Below are 23,068 nucleotides of genomic sequence, written 5' to 3' on the forward strand. Positions count from 1 at the left end.
CTGCAAGGCTGCAGGGGAGCAGAGCAGAGGCTGGAGTGGTGGCAGCGTAGAGGACAGAGGCCTGGAGGATGGCTGTGCAGAATGACTGTGCAGAGAGGCTCAGAGGACGGCTGTGTGGGATGGCTGTGCAGGCAGAGAGGCCCAGAGGATAGCTGTGCAGACAGAGGTGCCCAGAGGCAGAGACGGGCTTGCTGCATGCAGACTCGCTCTGAGTGAATGGGATTCTAGTGACTGACCTGCCACCTGGAAATAAAGTTGGGTATAACCCTTTTACCCCAAGAACGTTTTACTGTCTTTTCTTTGGTCACATTGACTCCATAGCGAACTTGCCGGGGGATGAAACCCATTGGCAAGACAACATCAAACCATCATGTTATATACCTTAAATATGTATCATTTTTATTTTTAAAAAGAGGTGGAGGAGAGAAGACTCCTGATGATATTCCTGAGCAGCCATCTCTTAAGAAGTCTTTTTCTGGCCTTTATATTTTTATTTATTCTAGAGGGAGGAGAGAAAATTAACTCTACTTATTACACTGGTTTTCAGCTTCGACTGCTCACTGTAATAATCTAGGAAGCTTTGCAAATACTGATGTGTACCCCAACTGACTTGGGTTTAATTTGTTTGGAGTGTGTTATAGGCAACAGGACTTCCTAAACATGTCCAAGTGATTCTATAATGTACAGCCAAGGTGGAAAACAATTTGTTCATTGGTTCTGAAAATCTGGTTTCAAGATAAGCAGCATTGGCCTCACCTGCAACCTTTTGGGAACACAGATTCATAGGTCCACCCTAGATCCACCAACTCAAAAACCCTAGGTGGGACCCAGGTAGTATATTTTCACAAGCCCTCCAGGTAATGCTAGTGGATGCACAAGCCTGCGAACCTCTGCTACAGAGAGATGACTTGACAGTTTTAGCCACTGAAGTTTCTGCCATTGTCAGAAACTTACTCCCATGAGAAGAATGGTAGGTGAAGTTTCTTCAGCTCTGGCCATTCTCTGGAGCTAGGGAAAAGTGGAGAGGTAGATGGTGAGTTTCCTGCTGCCCTGCCAAAAGGAGGGAGTGCATCTTGAATAAGTATACTTCAACTCAGGATCAATAAAAAAAATGACCCTTCTCAGAGCAAAACAAGAATCACAACAAGGATGGTGATGGGGAAGCAGAAGTTAGAAGAGGAGCTAGTGGTGGCAGTGGAGAACCCTGGAGGAGGTGTATCCTCAGGGGTATAATATGTAGAGGGATTATGTGGTTCCTGCAATGATGCCAGACAGACCAGAGAAAATTAAAAAACCCTCTTGCCTTCTTCTGGATCAGTGTGGATGTGAAATTGGGTTTTAGTGTATGACTCACCATATCCCCTTCACCAGCCACCTGACAGGACATGACTTGCTAGGTAAGAAGTAGCACAGTAAAGGAAAATTATTAAGGAAGAGAGAACACTCCCAAACTCATTCTGTGCAGCCAGCATTTGGTATCAACCTTGATACCAAAATCAGATACCTTGACTTGGTATCAACCTTGATATCAAAACCAGATAAGAATACCACATGAAAAGAAACTAAAGACCAATACTGCTGATGAATATAGATGTAAAAACTCTCAACAAAATATTAGAAAACCAAATTCAAGAACACATTAAAAGGATTGAACACCGTGACCAAGAGGGTTTTATCTCTGGAATGCAAGGATGGTTCAACATAAGCAAATCAATAAGTGTAATTAATCACATCAGTAAAATGAAAGATAAAAACCACATGATCATCTCACAGATACAGAAAAAGCATTTGACAAAATACAATGTCTTTTCATGATAAAAACTCTTAATAGATTAGGTATAGAAGGAACACACCTCAACATTATAATGGCAATATATGACAAACCCACAGCTAACATTATACTCAATGAAGAAAAACAGGAAGAATTTCCTCTGAGATCAGGAAAAAGACAAAGTTGCCCACTATCACCACTCTTATTCAATATAGTACTAGATAGAGTGATTAGGGATGACAGAAATAAAAGGCATACAAATCAGGAAGGAAGAAATAAAATTGTCCCTATTTGCTGATATGATCTTACATAAAGAGAAAAATCTCAGAGTCAATAAAAAAAGTTGGAATTAATTAATGTTTCAGTTAAGTGACAAGTTACAAAAATCAGTTTAAAGAAATCAGTAGCATTCCTTTATATCAGAAAAAGAAATAAATGAAAAGATCTCAATCACAATAGCATTAAAAGCAATACAATATTTAGAAATAAATTTAACCAAGGAAGTAGAAGATCTGCACAATGAAAGCTTCAAGACTTTGATGAAAGAAATCAAAGAAGACACAAACACATGGAAAGGCATCGCATGTTCATGGATCAGAATAAATATTAAAATACCCATACTACCCAAAACTATCTATTGATTCAATGCAATCTCCATCAAAAATACCAATGGCATTCTCCACAGGAATAGAAGAAACAATCCTAAAATGTGTTTGGATCCACAAAAGGCCCCAAATAGAAAAAGCAATCCTGAGAAAAAAGAGCAAAGTCAGAGATATCATACGTCCTGATTTCAAACTATACTGCAAAGCAATGGTAATACAAACAGTATAGTCCAGGCACAAATACAGACACATAGACCAATGGATCAGAATGGAGAAAGAAGAATCATATCATGGCATGTATGGACAATTGATATTCAACAAGGTTGTCAAGAACACCCAATGGGGAAAGATAGTCTCTTCAACAGGTGGTTTTTGGGAAACTGGAGAAACACATGCAGAACGGATGAAATTGGACCCGTATCTCACACCTCTCACAAAAATTACTTGAATGGATCAAAGATTTAAACATAAGACCTGACACCATAAAACTCCTAGAAGAAAGCATAGGGAAGAAGCTCCTTGATATTGGTCTTGGCAATGATTTTTTTGGACATGATGAAAAAAGTACAAACAATGAAAGCAAAAATTAACAAATGGGACTACACCAAATTCAAAACTTTCTTCACAGTGAAAGAAACAAGTAACAAAATGAAATGTCAACCTACAGAAAGGGAAAACATTTTCCCAAACCAAAATATATTGAATAAAGAGTTAATATTCAAAATACATAACTAACACAACCTAATAAGAACAAAAAAAAATCTGATTTAAAAAAGGGAAGAAGTGGAGGTAGAGCCAAGATGGCAGCATGAGGAGAGCAGCGGAAATCTCCTCCCCAAAAACATATATATTTATTAAAATACAATAAATACAACTATGTCTAAAAGAGACACCAGTGGATACAGTACAACAGCCAGGCTACATCTACATCTGCAAGAACTCAGCATCACATGAAGGGGGTAAGATACAAGCCACGGCCCGGCGGGACCCAAATGCGCCCCCCAGCCCAGAACCCAGTGGGAAGAAAGGAGTTGGAACAGGGAGGGAGTGAGAGCCCAGGTCTGCTAAACAATCAGCTCTAGATATCCGCACCCAGAGCACAGACACACGGTGCACAGGGAGCTGGATATTAGAGAAATGTTAAAGCAAAACCTGTGGGCAGGTCCCCACAACCAGCACCTCTGACACAAAAGAAAAGTGAGTGCTTTTTGCAAGTCTTAAAGAGACAGGGACTCCACAGCTGGACGAAGTCATCCCGACACACTTAGCCAGCAGCTGGGAATCCCGGGGAACGTTAGGCGCCCTAAACCCCTGGGCAGCAGCACAGCACTAAAGCCCCTCACAGCACTAAGCAGCCTGCCAGTTGTTCCCCCAACTGGCACGGACCCCAACACACCAGCCCAGTAGTGGGAGAGCGGCAGCATGCACTGGGGGTGGAGGCGCTAGAGACTGGGAGCGGCCCGCGCATGCTGGCAGTGCCAGAGGGGTCCGGGAGCAGCCAGTGGAAGCCCGCCATGGCAGTGACCGACCGGCCCGGGAGCAGCCCGCAGGCACCAGCAACCGCGGCGCCAGAGGGGTACAGGAGAGGCCCGCGTGCACCTGCCGTGGTGCCAGAGAGACCCAAGTGTGGCCCACAGGTGCCGGCGGACATGGCGCCAGAGGGGCCAGGGAGCAGCCCGCGGGAGCCGGCGGCAGCGGCAAAGGAGCAGCCCAGAAGTAGCCACGCTCCCAGCAGCCAAGTGGAATCCTAGCCCAATGCATAGCCACCAGGGCCAGACCCAAAGGCCGATGCTGGCACACAGCTGCCCAGCAGGGGCGCCGCTATCATGGAGGAACGCACCTGGTCTGCCTGCCACTCCCTGCAGGGCTCTGTGCTGCTCTGACGGAGACCCCGCCCACAACAGCTTAGGGGATTAATCCACAGGCTGCTCCATGAGTGCAAGTAACTGACACAGGCGGCGAAGAAGGGCAAGGTGTCCAGCAAGCAGGAAAGGACTTTCTTCTACCAGCTGACACACCCACAACCTGCCTACAGCCACTGCTATCACCTTGAAAAGGCAGAAAAATTTAGTCCAGTCCAAAATAGTCCAGACAACCCCTGAGAGAGGATCTTCAGAGATAGACTTAACCAGTCTCTTGAAAAAGAATTCAAAATAAAAATCATAAACATGCTGATGGATCTGCAGAGAAATGTGCAAGAGCTAAAGGAGCAAGTACAGAGGGAGACTACAGAAATAAAACAATCTCTGGAAGGACTTAAAAGCAGAATGGATGGGATGAAAGAGGCCATTAATGCATTAGAAACCAGAGAACAGGAACACATAGAAGCTGATGCAGAGAGAGATAAAAGGATCTCCAGAAATGATACAATATTAAGAGAACTGTGGGACCAATCGAAACGGAACAATATTCGCATTATAGGGGTACCAGAAGAAGAAGAGAGAAAAAAAGGGATAGAAAGTGTCTTTGAAGAAATAATTGCTGAAAAGTTCCCCAAACTGGGGGAGGAAATAGTTGCTCAGACCATGGAAGCACACAGAACTCCCAACAGAAGGGACCCAAAGAGGACAACACCAAGACACATAATAATTAAAACGGCAAAGATCAAGGACAAGGACAGAGTATTAAAGGCATCCAGAGAGAGAAAAAAGGTCACCTACAAAGGAAAACCCATCAGGCTATCATCAGACTTCTCAACAGAAACCTTATAGGCCAGAAGAGAATGGCATGATATATTTAATGCAATGAAGCAGAAAGGCCTTGAACCAAGGATACTGAATCCAGCATAATTATCGTTTAAATATGAAGGAAGGATTAAACAATTCCCAGACAAGCAAAAGTTGAGGGAATTTGCCTCCCACAGACCACCTCTACAGGGTGATTTAGAGGGACTGCTCTAGATGGGAGCACTCCTAAAAAGAGCACAGAACAAAACACCCAACATATGAAGAATGGAGGAGGAGTAAAAAGAAGGGAGAGAAATAAAGAATCATCAGACAGTGTTTATAATTGCTCAATAAGTGAGTTAAGTTGGACAGTAAGATAGTAAAGAAGCTAACCTTGAACCTTTGGTAACCACAAACTTAAAGCCTGCAATGGCAGTAACTACATATCTTTCAATAATCACCCTAAATGTAAATGGACTGAATGCACCAATCAAAAGACACAGAGTAATAGAATGGAGAAAAAAGCAAGACCCATCTATATGTGCCTTACAAGAGACTCACCTCAAACTCAAAGACATGCACAGATTAAAAGTCAAGGGATGGAAAAAGATATTTCATGCAAACAACAGGGAGAAAAAAGCAGGTGTTGCAGTACTAGTATCAGACAAAATAGACTTCAAAACAAAGAAAGTAACAAGAGATAAAGAAGGACACAACATAATGATAAACGGCTCAGTCCAAAAAGAGGATATAACCATTATAAATATATATGCACCCAATACAGGAGCACCAACATATGTGAAACAAATACTAACAGAATTAAAGGAGGAAATAGAATGCAATGCATTCATTTTGGGAGACTTCAACACAACACTCACTCCAAAGGACAGATCCACCAGACAGAAAATAAATAAGGACACAGAGGCACTGAACAACACACTAGAACAGATGGACCTAATAGACATCTATAGAACTCTACATCCAAAAGCAACAGGATACACATGCTTCTCAAGTGCACATGGAACATTCTCCAGAATAGACCACATACTAGGCCACAAAAGAGCCTCAGTAAATTCCAAAAGACTGAAATCCTACCAACCAACTTTTCAGACCACAAAGGTATAAAACTAGAAATAAATTGTACAAAGAAAGCAAAAAGGCTCACAAACACATGGAGGCTTAACAACATGCTCCTAAATAATCAATGAATAAATGACCAAATTAAAATGGAGATCCAGCAATATATGGAAACAAATGACAACAACAACACAAAGCCCCAACTTCTGTGGGACGCAGCAAAAGCAGTCTTGAGAGGAAAGTATATGGCAATCCAGGCATATTTAAAGAAGGAAGAACAATCCCAAATGAATAGTCTAACATCACAATTATCGAAATTGGAAAGAGAAGAACAAATGAGGCCTAAGGTCAGCAGAAGGAGGGACATAATAAAGATCAGAGAAGAAATAAATAAAATTGAGAAGAATAAAACAACAGAAACAATCAATGAAACCAAGAGCTGTTTCTTTGAGAAAATAAACAAAATAGATAAGCCTTTAGCCAGACTTATTAAGAAAAAAAGAGAATCAACACACATCAACAGAATCAGAAATGAGAAATGAAAAAATCACAATGGACCCCACAGAAATACAAAGAATTATTAGAGAATACTATGAAAACCTATATGCTAACAAACTGGAAAACCTAGAAGAAATGGACAACTTCCTAAAAAAATACAACCTTCCAAGACTGACCCAGAAAGGAACAGAAAATCTAAACAGACCAATTACCAGCAATGAAATTGAAGCAGTAATAAAAAAACTACCCAAGAACAAAACCCCGGGCCAGATGGATTTACCTCGGAATTTTATCAGACACACAGAGAAGACATAATACCCATTCTCCTTAAAGTTTTCCAAAAAATACAAGAGAAGGGAATACTCCCAAACTCATTCTATGAAGCCAACATTACCCTAATACCAAAACCAGACAAAGACCCCACCAAAAAAGAAAGTTACAGATGAATATCCCTGATGAACGTAGATGCAAAAATACTCAACAAAATATTAGCAAACCGAATTCAAAAATACATCAAGAGGATCATACACCATGATCAAGTGGGATTCATCCCAGGGATGCAAGGATGGTACAACATTCGAAAATCCATCAACATCATCCACCACATCAACAAAAAGAAGGACAAAAACCACATGATCATCTCCATAGATGCTGAAAAAGCATTTGACAAAATTCAACATCCATTCATGATAAAAACTCTCAACAAAATGGGAATAGAGGGCAAGTACCTCAACATAATAAAGGCCATATATGATAAACCCACAGCCAACATCATACTGAACAGCGAGAAGCTGAAAGCTTTTCCTCTGAGATTGGGAACAAGACAGGGATGCCCACTCTCCCCACTGTTATTCAACATAGCACTGGAGGTCCTAGCCACGGCAATCAGACAAAACAAAGAAATACAAGGAATCCAGATTGGTGAAGAAGAAGTCAAACTGTCACTATTTGCAGACGACATGATATTGTACATAAAAAACCCTAAAGACTCCACTGCAAAACTACTAGAACTAATATCGGAATTCAGCAAAGTTGCAGAATACAAAATTAACACACAGAAATCTGTGGCTTTCCTATACTCTAACAATGAACTAATAGAAAGAGAAATCAGGAAAACAATTCCATTCACAATAGCATTAAAAAGAATAAAATACCTAGGAATAAACCTAACCAAGGAAGTGAAAGACCTATACCCTGAAAACTAACAAGACACTCTTAAGAGAAATTAAAGAGGACACTAACAAATGGAAACTCATCCCATGCTCCTGGCTAGGAAGAACTAATATCATCAAAATGGCCATCCTCTCCAAAGCAATATACAGATTCAATGCAATCCCTATCAAATTACCAACAGCATTCTTCAACGAACTGAAACAAACAGTTCAAAAATTCATATGGAACCACCAAAGACCCCGAATAGCCAAAGCAATCCTGAGAAGGAAAAATAAAGTGGGGGGATCTCACTCCCCAACTTCAAGCTCTACTACAAAGCCACAGTAATCAAGACAATTTGGTACTGGCACAAGAATAGAGCCGCAGACCAGTGAAACAGAATAGAGACTCCAAACATTAACCCAAACATATATGGTCAATTAATATACAATAAAGGAGCCGTGGACATACAATGGGGAAATGACAGTCTCTTCAACAGATGGTGCTGGCAAAACTGGACAGCTACATGTAAGAGAATGAAACTGGATCACTGTCTAACCCCATACACAAAAGTAAATTTGAAATGGATCAAAGACCTGAATGTAAGTCATGAAACAATAAAACTCTTAGAAAAAACATAGGCAAAAATCTCTTAGACACAAACATGGGTGACTTCTTCATGAACATATCTCCCCAGGCAAGGGAAACAAAAGCAAAAATGAACAGGTGGGACTATATCAAGCTGAAAAGCTTCTGTACAGCAAAGGACACCATCAATAGAACAAAAAGGCATCCTACAGTATGGGAGAATATATTTATAAATGACATATCCAATAAAGGGTTGACATCCAAAATATATATAGAGCTCAAATACCTTCATGTAATTATAGAATAATGATACCAAAATAAAATAAAATAAAAATGGGAAGAAGAAGTAAACAGATACTTTTCCAAAGAGGATTCAAAATGGCCAACAGGCACATGAAGAGATGTTCAACATTACTGATCATTGGGGAGATGAAAATATTAACCACAGGGAGAAATCACTTCACACCTGTTCGAACGGCTATCATCAGGAAGACAAGAGGTAACAAGCGCCGGCCAGGATACGGTGAGAAGGCAACCCTTATACACTGCTGGGGGGAATGTAAATTAGTCCAACAACTATGGAAAACAATATGGAGCTTCTTCAAAAAAAATAAAAATAGATCTATTATATGATCTAGCAATTCTACTTCTGGCTATATATCCAGAGGAAATGAAAACAGGATTTCAAATATATATGTGCACACCCATGTTTATCCCAGTATTATTCACAATAGCCAAGATATAGAAACAACCCAAATGCCCATCAATAAATGAACAGATTTAAAAAATGTGATCTATAAACACAATGGAAGATTATTCAGCCATGAGAAAGGAGTATATCCTGCCATTTGTGGCGACATGGATGGACCTGGAACACATGATGCTAAGCGAGGTAAGTCAGATGGAGAAAGACAAGTACTGTGTATCATTTATATATGAAATCTGAAAAAGTCAAATTTGCAAAAAAAGCAGTAAAGTGGTGGCTACCAGGGGCTGGGGGCTGGGGGCTGGGGAGGTAAGATTGATGGTGTTTAAGCACATAAACTTATAAGGAGTAGTATATAAGCCATAGAGACCTAATGCATAGTTTAGAGAATATGGACAATAATATTGCATTATAATGATGTAATATGATAAAAACTGCTTCAGTGGCAATCGTATCATAAAGGTATCAAAGTAACCCACTGAACACCTTAAATTCACAAAATGTTAATATGTCAAAATTATTAAATTATAAAAAAACAAAGAAAGGCAGTATGTCATGGTAGAAGGCTAACCTACAGTATCAAGCCAACCTGGGTTTGAATTCCAGGTCTCCCACAACCACTTGTAAGTGTGGCCATTTACAAAAGTCACTTCAAATTCAATTTTTCATCTTTAAATGTTAAGTAATAAAAACTACCACGTTGATTTGTGTAAGGATTAGGTATGCTTAGCTTAAGACGTGGCAGCTAGTAGGCCCTTCATAAGTAGTAGCTTCTATATTATAATTGTTACTATTATTTAGTCTTTTGTGTTCTCTCACCCAGTTTCAATGTGAGGAGTGGGGTTTTTCTCTCCCACACCTCCAACAAGCAGTGCTCTGTCACCAGCTGGGTGTCCTATAACTCAACTCAATTCTAGCACTATCTACCCAGAGATAAGGTCTGAGTCCACAGGCTGAGGGCTCAGTTCTAAAAGACTGTCTCACTTCACCCCCTTCAGAAGCCAGTCACCAGTCCCAAGCCCAGGCTGTTACCTGTGCTTTTGATCTGCTGGCTACAAATTGGAGATTCCACCAAACCCTCTCCTTGGCTTTGATTAACTTGCTAGACTGGCTCACAGAACTCAGAGAAACATTTAGATTACTAGTTGATTATAGAAGGAGGTAACTCTGGGACAGCCAAATGGAAAAGCTGCATAGGGCAAGGCATGGGAAAAGGGTGCAGAGATTCCATGCTCTCTCCAGGTGCACCCATCTCCCCAAACTCCAGGAATTCACCACCAGGAAGCTCTCTGAATGCTCTCCTTCTGGGTCTTTGTGGAGGCTTCATTACATGGGCACGAGTCATTGGCCACTGGCAACCGGTCTCAGTCTCTAGCCCCTCTCCATTCCCTGGAGGTTGGGGAGTGGGACTGAAAGATCAAACCTTCTAATCACCTGGGTGATTTTCCTGGCAACCCACTTCCATTCTTAGGGGCTTTCCCAAAGTCATCTAATTCATATAACAAGACACCTTCACTGCTCTTATCACTTAGAAAACTCCAAGGGTTAGCTCTGTGCCAGAAAAGGGCCGAAGACCAAATATGTATTTCTTATTATAAATCACAGTATCACATTTACCCATTTAGTTAAGAAATAATTATTAGGTACTTACTCTGTGCCAGATTTTGGCAAAAGCTCTAAAAATAAAATGAAGGAAAACTGATACAGTTATTTTCCTTGGAAGCTGAAGTCCTGTAGGATCCCCAAATATTAATCCAATAATCATCACACAAACAAATACAAAGTATATCTATACTAAGTGCTACAAGCAGCAGAGATACAAAACTCTCAATGTGAACAGCAGGGAGTGTGGCCTAATCTGGGAGGAGGGAGTCAGGTATCACAGATTTCCTGAGAAGGGGTCATTTGAACTGATGTCTAAAGGATAAATTGAAGTTGAATAGCATGTTGAAAGCAAATCAACATTTTTCCAAACAGTGACAACAGCTTGTGCAAAAGTCCTGTGGCAAACAGGAACATCAAGGAACCAAAATGATCAATGGGTACTGTGTTCAGAAAGCAAAGGAGGGTATAGCTCAAAATTAATTTGGAGAGAAAGATAAGGGATAGAAATACACATTTTTGCTTTACTTGTTGGTGGTAGTGGTAGTGGTGGAGGGGGTGTGTATTCCTTGATAAATAAATTTCATTCCAAATTTCTTGTCAAGATCAGGAATTTTGTCAAGATCAGTGTCTAGCCACATACATCATGAAGACATGCTGAGAGACAGGAGGCTGCCATGGTCACACCCTGAGATCGTCCTGTCCATGGCAATGTGGGAACCCAGTCTATTTATGGAGGAAAGGAGTGGCCCCAGTGTGGTGAGGTCCACGGCCATGAGGTCATACACCTTTCTTATTTCCTGTCTCTTAGGGGTTTCAACAGTGCATTTAAAGATTGAGTTAACAAATCACGTTGCTGGCCATTCTCTAGCTTTGGCTGTGTCCTGAAAAATTCGGAATCTGGTAGAAAGATGAATTAAATCCTTATTGTTTGCCACACAAAGTTCTTAAGGTATTTATGCATTTGGCCCCTGGGCCTTCTGGCATCCACAGTGACTGGTACTAGCTGGCATGTTTTTTCCTAGCTCATTTTTACTGCCAGTGTCCACTGTTGCTGGAAGACTTGCCAAGATCCTGCATGCACATGGCTTTTGATGGAAAAATGTCTCCCTTGGCACCTCCTCATAGGAACCACATATATCAAAACCCAGCTCCCAGACCACCCTTCCAGGCAAACATTCATAAATGTCCAGGAGGGAAAGAAGTTATGCAGGAAGACTATATCTCTTAATAAAATCTTGAAAGAGTTTCCATTTCATTGCTCATAAATCCTCTGTAAGTGAGTGTGGTACAATACTTTCTGAAGAGGTGAAATTGCCTCCAAATCTTCTCCTGAATTAGGACTACAGAATCATTTGTACCCGCCCAACACATCATAATCCATCTTTGGCTTGACAGGAGGAGACAAGATTTTTTATTTCATTTATTATATTATTATTCAAGCTCATTTTTAATAAATAAGCTTTCACTGAACACAGCTTCTTAATATAAAAGTCTAATAAAGTTTAACATAAATGTCACAACTTCTTCTTAGAGCAGAATTTGTTTTAAAAGGCCTCTGTTCTACATTTTTGCATTTTAGAAAGAAGTAGAAATTTGGGGGAGTTAAAGTAGACCTGTGGGTGTGGGTAGGAATGTAAACTCTGGAATTAAGCACACCCAGGTTCAGACCCAAACTTTTCTATGTGACCTAGAGTGAGTAACTTTACCTCTCTGAATGGGCTTGTTTCCTTGTCTACAGAATGGGGATAATGAGATCACTGTAACAATTGAAAAGGATAATGATCTAAAAGCTTAATGCAGTGCCTGACACATCGTATATACTCATTAAGTTGTATTTCATTATTCCCTCATATCATCTAATATAATAAATAGCCTCTGGTCCTTCTGTCTAATTATAGTAGCGATTGCTATTTTTTGAGCACATACTATATGCCGTGAACTGCCAAGTAGTTTATGTGAATTATCTCATTAAATGTTTTCAGTAACTCTGTTAAGATAGGTATTACTATCATTGCCATTTCACAGATGAGGAAATTGAGAGGTAGAGCTATTAAGTGCCTTATGCAGGTCGCGTGGCTGGTGAGCCATGGAAGTATAGTATCCTTTAGTGCCTGCGCTGTGTGCTGGGAGTCAGAGCAGCAAGGCTGTTCAATGCTCCTTTGCAGGAAGGACCTCTTTATGATGCTCTCTGATCCCCCTCCAAGGGCATGCATGCATGTATCACATCTCAGACTTCAGAGCTAGGGCTTGGCCAGTAGACCACGCCTGCCCCTGGAGGGTCATTCCAAGATCCAATGAAACATTGGAAAGTGCCTGGAATTCTGATTCTGTCAAATCTGCACTCAGATGAGTGGAAGAGGTCCATAACTTTGCTCAATTGTTTAAGTGTTCTAACTGCTAGTTTATTTGTAAAATGGAGAAAGGAATGCTAACTAGCTCTCAGGGACCTTCTGGGGAAGCCACACTATGTTGCAGCTTAAGCAGGCAGGCTCTGAAGTCTGACCACAGGTCACTAGCCACATGACCTTGGGGACGTTACTAGATTGCTTTTTAGCCTCGGTTACAACAGCAGTACTATTACTCTTACCAATACGGAGAACCAGTGGCATTATTACAATAACTTCAACAGAATAGATACAACTGAAATGAGGGTCAGGAACGTATTTTTGCCTACTTTTCTTATGTGAGGAATTCTTCATTATGCCCTGTTACATGTAACCAGTTTTCAGGAATTTAATTTAAATGAACAAAGTACATTGTTAGTTACACTGGACCGAAATGACAATTATTAAGTCATCGAAGGCTCCCGCATCACACTTGGCAGCTTCAGTCATGAGGTAGGAGTGCCAGAGAGTGGTGATGCACAACTGGCTTTTAGGTCCATGAGTCCCAGCACAGCCCCTCAAGTGAGGCAATCTGGGGTTCAGCCTGTGACACCTCTTGAGTCACGACAGCCTTATGCTTATTCTCTACTGAATCAGGGGTCTGCAATCTTTTTTCTGTGAAGGGCCAGAGAGTTCATATTTTAGGCTTTGTGGACCAAGAGGCAATGTCTCCAACTCTTCCAACAACTTTTCTCACACTGTTACTTCTGAAAAAGAAACAACAAACCCCAAAATGGAGTTGTTGCCCCCCAGGAGAGTAAACCATGCCTAACAGATTCCACCTCTCCCAGGAATGTTATTTTCTATTAGTCAATCTGAAATGTCCTGATCAGAACAGTAAGGAAACTTGCATGATAAGAGCCCTCAGCTCCCTTACACCCCAAAACATGTACCAGCCTGAAAAACATCCTTTCTTTTCTTTTGCTAATAGCATCTTTGCCCCCCTCTATCCCATAAAAACCTTCCATTTTGTACAATTCCTTGGAGCATATCTCTACCTGCTAATGGGATGCTGCTCAATTCATGGATCACTTAATAAAGCCAATTAGATCTTCAAATTTACTTGGCTGAATTTTGTTCTTCACACACTGAAGGGCCCCCACCCAGCCTAATAAAAATAGGCAAGCAAGCCGGATTTGGTCTGTGGGTGTAGTTTCCCAGCCTTCGTCCCAGAGTATGGTGGTTGAGGGTGTGAATTCTGGAAACATCCTCCCAGGTTTGTAGGCTATACTTGTTAGTGAGCCTGAGAAAATTATTTAAACTCTCTGTGCCTTAGTTTCCTCATCGATAGGCAGGGAATAAAGATGTCATGGGCATCCCAGAGTTTAGTGAGCAAACACATGCCAAGCACTTAGGGCATCGTTTTCCATGAAATAAGTACTATTACCCTTTGGTTTGTCCCATTTCTCCCAGGTTTGAGAACACATCTAACATCAGCCATTCCTCACTTTGTAGCATTCAACAGTCCTGTGACAAGATTTCTCTCTATGTGTTTCTTTTATACTCTTGCATCTGAACCACCTGGAAAGCCTGTTACAAAGGCAGATTCCTGGGCCCTTCCCCAGACTTGCTGAATCATGGCTTCGGGAGATGGGTCCTAGGAATGAGCATTTGCTATATGTCATTGGTGGTTGCTCTGCACATGAAATTTAGGGTCCACTGCCCTCAAAGTTCCCAATATCCTTCTTCTGATCAAGATTCCAGGCTGGATGATGGGTAGAAAAGAGGAATACCAGCCACTGAATTAGTCTTAATTGCAATGGATCAGTAGCCTTGCTTGAGGCCCCAAATCCAGTGTTGAATATGCATGCTTTCCATTTCCTCCAAGACCAGGAGAGAAAGAAGTAACTGACGGTTAGGAAAACCAGGCACTGTCCCTGTGCAGACTGTGTGTTTGGATCCACGTGAGTTAATTCATTCTGTGCAGAAAATGAACTCAGTGCATCTTGAGGACTTGGGAATCAGCATGGAAAGGCTAACCTTAGAGTGACCCCGGTCTCGATCCAGAGCAGTGGATTTGGGAGACACATAAGCATCTCTGGATTTCCTGAACCTCTATAATGAAAAGCAAGTACCCCAGTATTCAGCTGCCTGGGGAAAAGCCCTCGGGGTTTTACTTTCCCTAAGCGCAACAACTGTCATTTGTTTTTCAATGTCTGAACTAAAAGTGAACATGTGGAGATAGATGACTAGTTTTTTTTAAGAGCAAAACTTCAAAAAGTACCAATTTGTACAAGGTAAAATTTTTAAAAGCACTTTTCTTTCAAAGCACCCTCAGTCCTTGTCACCAAAGATAACTGTAATTTTTATTTTCTTCTGTGTCCTTCTAGAAATGTCTTAAGCATATGCATAGAAACTTGCTGGATGTGTTTGCTAGAAATACATTTTGTTTGCACTAAAAGAATCATACAATATTGACTCTAGGCCACTAGCTCTTTTCACTTAAATGACATCCTGGGCCAAACATCCACTTTTAATTCCAAATACCCACTTCCATCACTTTTGCCCTTTCTAATATACTCCCCTCCTTCCTTCCATTCTATGTTGTTCTGTAGATCACTTAGAAATTATACTAATGGACGTCTAATCATCATCTAAGTACGAGTGAATGCCTATGGGTAGAGACAAATTTCTGAAAACACAATGAATGCTTAGGCAAAGCTCTCCCCTCACTCTCTAAATCAGTCTGCTATTTCCCTGGGTTCTATCAGCAAACACCATACTGCTTCCCATCCCTACTTCCCTCTTGCTCTACGGACAGCTTCCAGAATAGGTGATGTGCTTGCTCCAAGATGTACCCAGCACCCTCTTGCCTGGGGGTCTCCCAGGTCACATTTGGCAGTTCATAATGAGATCTGAAAAGCTGATAGGTAGGGCAGTAAAACATTAGTTTGCTCACAAAATCTATTCCATCCTAAATGCCGCTGTTCGTCACAGTAAGGTAGAAATCTCTAGTGGAGGATAGGAGGCCTTCCAGAGGAGCGACAAGCTGAATTTGTAAGAAAAGAGAAAAAAAAAATGTAGACTCTTCAACCAAGACCACAGCCTGCCATAGCTTATCCGAAGGATTTGACAGTGGGCCAAAGAACTGAAGCCTGGTGAGCACTTAGTGACACAGGAAGCAGCATGACGTCACCAAGAGGGCACCATCCTTCAAAGCCCCAAGAACCACATTCCCTTTTTTGGTGCAGTTGCTAGACTGGCAGATCAGAAAAAGGCCATAAACACTGGAGAACAGGAGTTCAGCAAAGGGCTTTACAAATCCTTCACGAGTGCAGGATGGAATTTCATTTAGTTTCGCTTGTACTCAGATTATCTGCCTGGCCAGAGGTCATTAGTGGCACCTCAAGATTTGCTGAGATACTGGTGGGACCTTACAGACGGCACACCCTAGGGGAAAGGACTACTGAGAATTCTACTCCTGGAAGAATGCAAGGGTTTTAGGTAGTCTGAAACAGTGGGCTGCTTATTACAAGATGGCGTGTGCTGGAGCGGATTGGGTAAGCAAAACCAAGCAGGGATCATGGTCAGTGATGAAGAGCCACGGAGGTGGGGAAACTCATGAGCGAGGAAAGAGGAGAGAGGCCGTCTGTGCCAGGCAGGTGTGTGGCAGAGCCAGTCCCCTCAGGGTCTTTGATCTCCTAGTGTCATCAGTCTGGGATGCACTTCCTAAAGAAAGAGAGCCTTGGTGCTGCAGGAGAGACATCTTACATGCGCTTTAGGAATAGACTGCTCAACAGAAGGGAGCAAATGAAAAGAGGGTCCTTGGGGATTTTTCAAACTCCTTCACAAAGAGTAGGCCAGACAACTGGATCCCAGAGGGTCAAGGACTTCATTACCTTCTGAAAATCTGACCTATCTTGAAAAAATGAACAGTAAGACACTGAGTCATTCAAATCCACTCTCATCAAATACTATCTGCCTTGGACTAGCCTGGTGAGCTGTGCTGGGCAGATAAAAATGTATGCGACATTTCTTACCTTTAATGGTCTCATAGCCAAGACACTGTTTCCTAAGGAATGGTGCACAGATTACTCATCAGAAGCATCTGAATGCATGTGTTTAAAAATGTATATTCCTGGAACCCACCTTAGATCTGCTAAGCCTATATTTCATTAAGTCCCTCAGTCATGGTTATGAACCATGAAATAACTATGAAAGAAAGTTTAACAGCCCCTACCCTGAAGGAGGCATATAAGAATCTTGATCTAAGAATGAGAGCAAATGCATGTATGTGGTGATGGGTGAAGATATATGTGTGCATACACTGTAAGGTCATGAGGGCATGCTATGAGGATATACGCATGAGCACATGTGAGTGTGTAGGGTGAGGAGTGCATGCTGGCAGTGAGCACCATTGTGCATTGTGCCCATTTACCTAATCAGAAGAGAACAAAGGACCTACCCTGAGTTTCTGAAGCTGAAAGTGGCTCTCACTCCATTCAGAGCAAGCTTAAGGATCAGAGGTAGGAAGTAGCCTACCTTTACAATTTAGTTTGTGACCCATGGGATAGAAAGTAAGTGAATATTTGTGTTGTAACAGCAGTTTTGGGAGGAACACAGATCTTGACTTGTGTTCAGACTGTAACACTTACCACCTGTGTGATCCTGATCAAGAAGCACCCTTGAGGAGCCTTCCATCCCTGTCCACAGGGCGAGGGTGGGTGCGCCAACTCTACAGGCCTGTCATCCTGACTTTGCAGTGCGTGTGCAGCCCTGCTGACCAGAGTCCTAGGACCTAAAGGAATGCAGAGTGGCATGGCTTGAGGAGTGAGACCCCAGAAAGGAGGACTGTCCTCTAATAAACATTGTTCTGGGGGTCCTGGGCACCAATGCCTGAATACACAGGGAAGGAGGCTGCATCTTCCTTCCAGAGCAAAGCTTGGTTTTCCTCTGTCCTTTATAAGAGAAGCCATTAAATCATGGACTTCCTTAAGGGATGCTATACTCCCTCTTAGCAGAACTGTTCAAACAGAAACTGGACCATGGAGACGTGTGCCCTGTCCTCCGGCGGTGCTTTGACTTTGGACATCTGTCATCTCCCATTGCAGGATCCCATGCTTCTGAAACCCTAGATTTCTCTAGTTCCCCAGTATCTTTTTTATCAGCTGAATCATGATGACATGCCCTTCGCCCTCAGTGGAGTCTAGTTCTTTACCACTTGCATCACTAAGAATAGCTCTAAAGAGTCAATCAGAGGTTGCCAGGAGAAGGTCATACACACAAACACACGTTTCCAACCAGCTCCCCTCCCCAGTGGAAAGTGCCACACCAGGTTGGAGGAGATGTGGTCCTCGCCACAGGACCTTTCCCAAATGCACCCCAGAACAGGACGGGAACAGCACTCATATCAACTTACCATGTTCCAATGGCTTCCTACCTACCAGGCTGCCATATGTTCAGGATCATTCTACCGCCAGATGTATGTCAAAGTTTCCCTTCTTAAAATGCAATTTTCCCTAGAATTTATTGGCATCCTACATTGCTGTTTCTTGGCTGCCGAAGCGGCTTTTCTGCCATTTGGGCCCAAAATAGAAACCACACGTAACCTTGACAGTAATCATTACCAAGGAGAGAGAATGCACGTCTATAGTTAAGACACCTGAAGGTGAGTTCTTCCATGCTACTGCTTTGAAGATAAGGTCAACAAAGCTGGGAACATCAGCCTTACTGATCGTGAAACATTATTAACACTAATCACAAATATGTGATAAATACTAAAATATCAGACATTATGAATAAAGTTTATTACTTTGAGGTTAAAAATTTGAGATATTCATAAACTAGAGTTTTATTTAGAAGTCACATATTTTGTTCCTGGTATTATCCTTTATTTTTGAGGTTGATGTCACAGGCAGGGTTCCTTATCATCTCATGACTTGAAGGCCTAGGCATGCCTTCATATGGATGAGTGTGCTGCATAGAGAGACGGTAGAAGAATGCTCAAGAATTTAATTCAATAAAAGCACCAACATATATTTTTTTGGCATCCAGAAAGCACTTCTTGGAATGGAAATTACATTCATGGTTTAAAATTCTTCTCATTTTTTGAGTTTGGACAAATCATCAACATTTTTTCTTTTTCAAACCCTGAAAGTTGGGATGGCAGCCTTCATGGACCCAACAGGTAACAGTCAACTCAGCTCTGAGCACAAAGGTGTCCATATATCCCAGGATACTGATGTTCACCTCGACCTCACTGCCTCTCAAAACTGGTCACTTCTTTCCTTTCTGCTATGAGTCTAAGGCTGCTGCCTTCTGGTTTGTTTCCTTGTTACCTGGCTTATTTGTTCACGTGGTGTTGAATGAAAGACAATATTGCCTATTCAAATTAAAAAACAAAACAAAACAATACCACTGACGCACCTTGGGGCAGCCACTGGAAAATTCACTTCTCTGGGACTTTTTCAATGTCAAATGGGAGTGCATTTAAGAAAGAACACACCAAAACAATGTTCTGGACCTTAAGATAATATCAGCCCTGTTCACACTTACCTGTCTCTCCGCTGAGGATTTTGCTGGAGACAGTCTGGGGGCTCTAGGGCATGGTACGGCCCCAGCTGGTGTTGGGGTGGAGTTTTCCCTCCAGAGTAATCAATTACTGTTTCCCAAGACGAGCTTGTGGAAGGCTGCCAGCACAGTGGGCTGAAGAATCTTAGAGTTGGAACTCTTTCCCAGACATAGAGGTCATCCCGTGTACATGCTGGGAGATGAACTAGAGGGGCAGGGATTAGAAATAGTGGCTACTGAAAATAGGTCTTGTGTAAAAAAATGTTATGAAACAGGAAATAATGGTATTATACATACTACACATAAGGTGGTGTCAGCTGGGCGATGTTGAGGAAATCATAGATTTCCAGGGACCAGGGGAGGGAATGGATCTCAGGTATAATCTGTTCCAATTCCCTAATTAGGCAACAGCTTTGATATAGCAACTTCAAGTGCAAAATGCAACACTGGTGCGGAAAAATACAAAGGTCACAACACAGACTCTCCTCAAGGAATTTGCAGGACTTGGATAATGTTCTATGGAGCTACATACAGCAAATTAACAAATCATAATAAAACAAGGGGATATATAACAATAATCACTTCTTTTTATTATTTGAGCACTTACCATGGGTTAAGGACTTTGCCAACACTTTACATGCACAATTTCCATTAATTACTATTTTTCTAAAACTGTAATTATTTTTTAAAAATTATTTCAGATATAAGTAGACACTCCTAAGATTCCCATTTTACAGATGAAAAAACTGAGACCCAGAGCAGTGCCTGAATCACGTGAAGCATGTGAGGCGCTTGCCTTGGGTGTGAAATGACAGAGGAAAGCACCCCCCTAAAAAAAATCCTCAGTAATCAAGATCATAAAAAATCAGAAGTTAAGTAAAAATATTCACAAGGAACAAAAAAACCAAAATTTTAAATAAAGACAGGGTCAGTATTGATAGCTTTTTTTCCCCTTTGCCTGAGGCTCCAGGCTGGTGTGACGCAGTTCTGGTTCAGAGCACTGGTTAGATGACTTTCCAAAGCTCCTGTGTCAGTAAGTGGTGAATCTGGCCTAAAAAATTTAGTTTTCCAGCTTGAACTTTCAACCACTGCTCTTCAAGTGGGAAGGTCAAGTGTCTAGCCTTGCTGATGTGGGTCCTGGGCTGGAGCTGCCAGGGGAAGCCTCTCTTGCCCAGATCTGCAAGTAGGTTAAGACAGAGCAGATGTGCAAAGTCAGGAGAAACGCGGCAGTGGGCCAAGTCCCATCCACTGGAAAGGAAAACCCCAGCTGGGTTGGGGAAACAGATTTTGAAATACTGAGACTGAAAGGCTATTGTTGGGAGCAGAACAGAGGCTGAGTTCACCAATAGGAGTCAGGACTGAATACATCCCTGAGCTAGGAAAGGGCTTCTATGAACTCCAAGAAAAATGATCTGCAGATGAGCAAGCACCTCCATGAAAGGGCCCAAGGATGGAGTAAATGGGCATCTTGGACCACAAAGCCCTGGCTCAAAATCAGTCCAGACTGGCAATCAGTGAAACTGGGCCATGCAACTTAACCAGCCACACCATGCTTTTCCTTCTCCAGAGAAAGGGTGATTGCCTTATTCACTTACATAATTCTACCCACGCCCCAACCCCCACAAATATTTGACCCCTGGAATGAGACAGGGTGGGTTGATAGCACCCTGGGGGCAGGGTGGACCCTGGCTTATAGACACAGAAAGATTCCTTTCTGCTGAACCTCCGAAAGCTTGGTAAGAAGAGCATTTCTTTAATCAGGACTCCATACCTACTTTTTCTTTAGTTTCTAATGCAGTCTTAATCATTCATTGGTGCTTGTCTTCAGAGAGGCAAATGCCTGCTCAGAATCCAAGGACAGACCCAGCAAGGAGTTGCAGGTGGAAGAGAGAGGAAGAGATGGATTTCCAATCTAGGAAATACGGAACTCCACTTATAAGTGAATGGAATGCAAAAGCTGTTGGAATTCCATACCAGAGAGCTCCCCGAGGGGCCTTTCCCAAATGCCCTCACATTAGTGCCTGTTGTGGTGACATCCAGGTTAATGCAAGAGATGTTTCCCCAGGTACTTAGGTAATCTAAAAAACATGTTATTCTGATTTCAGAGGGGATCACCTAACAGGCCTTGAGACGAGAAGCTGTAATTTTCTGCCTTTCTCACCAGTGCACTGACCATCACAAAATAGGTGAGTTTATGAGAAAGATTCGCTCTTATTCTGTATCATGGACTGCACAAGAAGCACTGGGGCCTCTATCCTTCGGGCTCCACCTCCTACATGAAAAAGCTCAGGCACCGAGCCAGCTAACTTGCTTGGCTATTGGCACCTTGAAATGGAAGTAAATCCCTAATCTTCTGATTTATGATTTCCTGTTCTTCAAAGAGAGGGGAAGGCAGCAATGCTTGAAGTATTTAGGCAGTTAGTCACTGAACAAATCCATCTCTTGTCTCACCCCCAATTCAGGGGAATAATTTTTTTTTTTTGCTGAGTTACATAAGGCATGATAGAAAGCATTTCAGAACCTTGTCTGCCTCAGGAACGATTTCTTGCGGTAAATCTCTAGAAAAATCTTTCATAGTTTCTAAAATAAGTGCCCAGGTTTCAGAAATAGGTTTTACAGTGTGTGCACAAGCCGCAGTGCACTCCTGTGCCGACCTGCGTCACTTGCTTTCTTCCCATCATCTCTCTGTCTTCGGTTGAACACAGCTCCATCCAAATCACAGTGCGTCTATCTGTGTGGGTTTGTGTGAGGAGAGCTATGGTCAAGACCTGGGGATGTTTTTATATTAAAGCTCGATGTTAAGTCACAAATAAAAATACCACAGGAATGAGGTTAGATTTAATGTGAACTAGGCAATTTTACCATTAGCCAAAGGACTAAGATCATGACCAAAACTAGAATTTCCTAAACACAAGTTGTCCTGGCTGGACAAGGCAGCTGGTGATGACATTAATTCCTTGTAGTCCAAAGCGTACTCGCTCAATATTTAAGGATATGTTATCGCTAAATGACCAGTACATGCACGTAGGAACCAGGCCCAGTTGGTTCATCCATACGTCCGTATCCCAGCCCTGCTGTGGCTGTACAACGGAGGGTGTTCGTCTGAGAAGGCGGAAGTGGTCTTTGTTCTTAGGCTAAGTGCCTGATAGCCCTTGGCTTCCATTCAGTGTTCAGGGGTGGGAATCAGGGCTCGTCAAGCTGCCACAGCAGAGAGAGCTGAAGCTGGGCCTCAGCATGCTCTGCGCTGCCCTTTCTCTTCTCTCATTTGCCCTTTAAACAATTCTGTACTCCTGTCTGGCTTTTAAATTCATCAATTGACCATTAGCTCATCTCTTGTCTCAGATTTTATCTCTGGATCTCAGAACCCAAAGCCACAATTCCTGGCTGGTGGCTCACAGCTTAACTGATTTTGTATTCCCATCTCTTAATATGACCAACTTTTAATTGCCATTTGGCTACGTGCTTCTGGCCTTGTCTACAACCAGCTTCTTGCCTCTAGGACTGTC

The 23,068-nt window shown here is 42.1% G+C and overlaps 1 long non-coding RNA gene across 2 annotated transcripts in view; it reads right to left on the minus strand.

The window, feature by feature from the left end:
- Window positions 1-23,068, minus strand: part of LOC118920300 (uncharacterized) — a 219,772-nt gene that overhangs the window by 168,115 nt on the left and 28,589 nt on the right. Inside the window, exon 4 of one of the 2 annotated variants that reach the window (XR_008997949.1) lies at window positions 16,097-17,790. The exons of the other annotated variant lie outside the window; for it this stretch is intronic. This is a non-coding gene — a long non-coding RNA (uncharacterized LOC118920300). Of the gene's footprint in view, window positions 1-16,096; window positions 17,791-23,068 lie in introns of those variants that run through there. 2 annotated transcript variants of the gene reach the window in all.

The sequence above is a fragment of the Manis pentadactyla genome, chromosome 5 (genome assembly GCF_030020395.1).
Source record: "Manis pentadactyla isolate mManPen7 chromosome 5, mManPen7.hap1, whole genome shotgun sequence".
Classification (NCBI taxonomy): Eukaryota; Metazoa; Chordata; class Mammalia; order Pholidota; family Manidae; genus Manis; species Manis pentadactyla.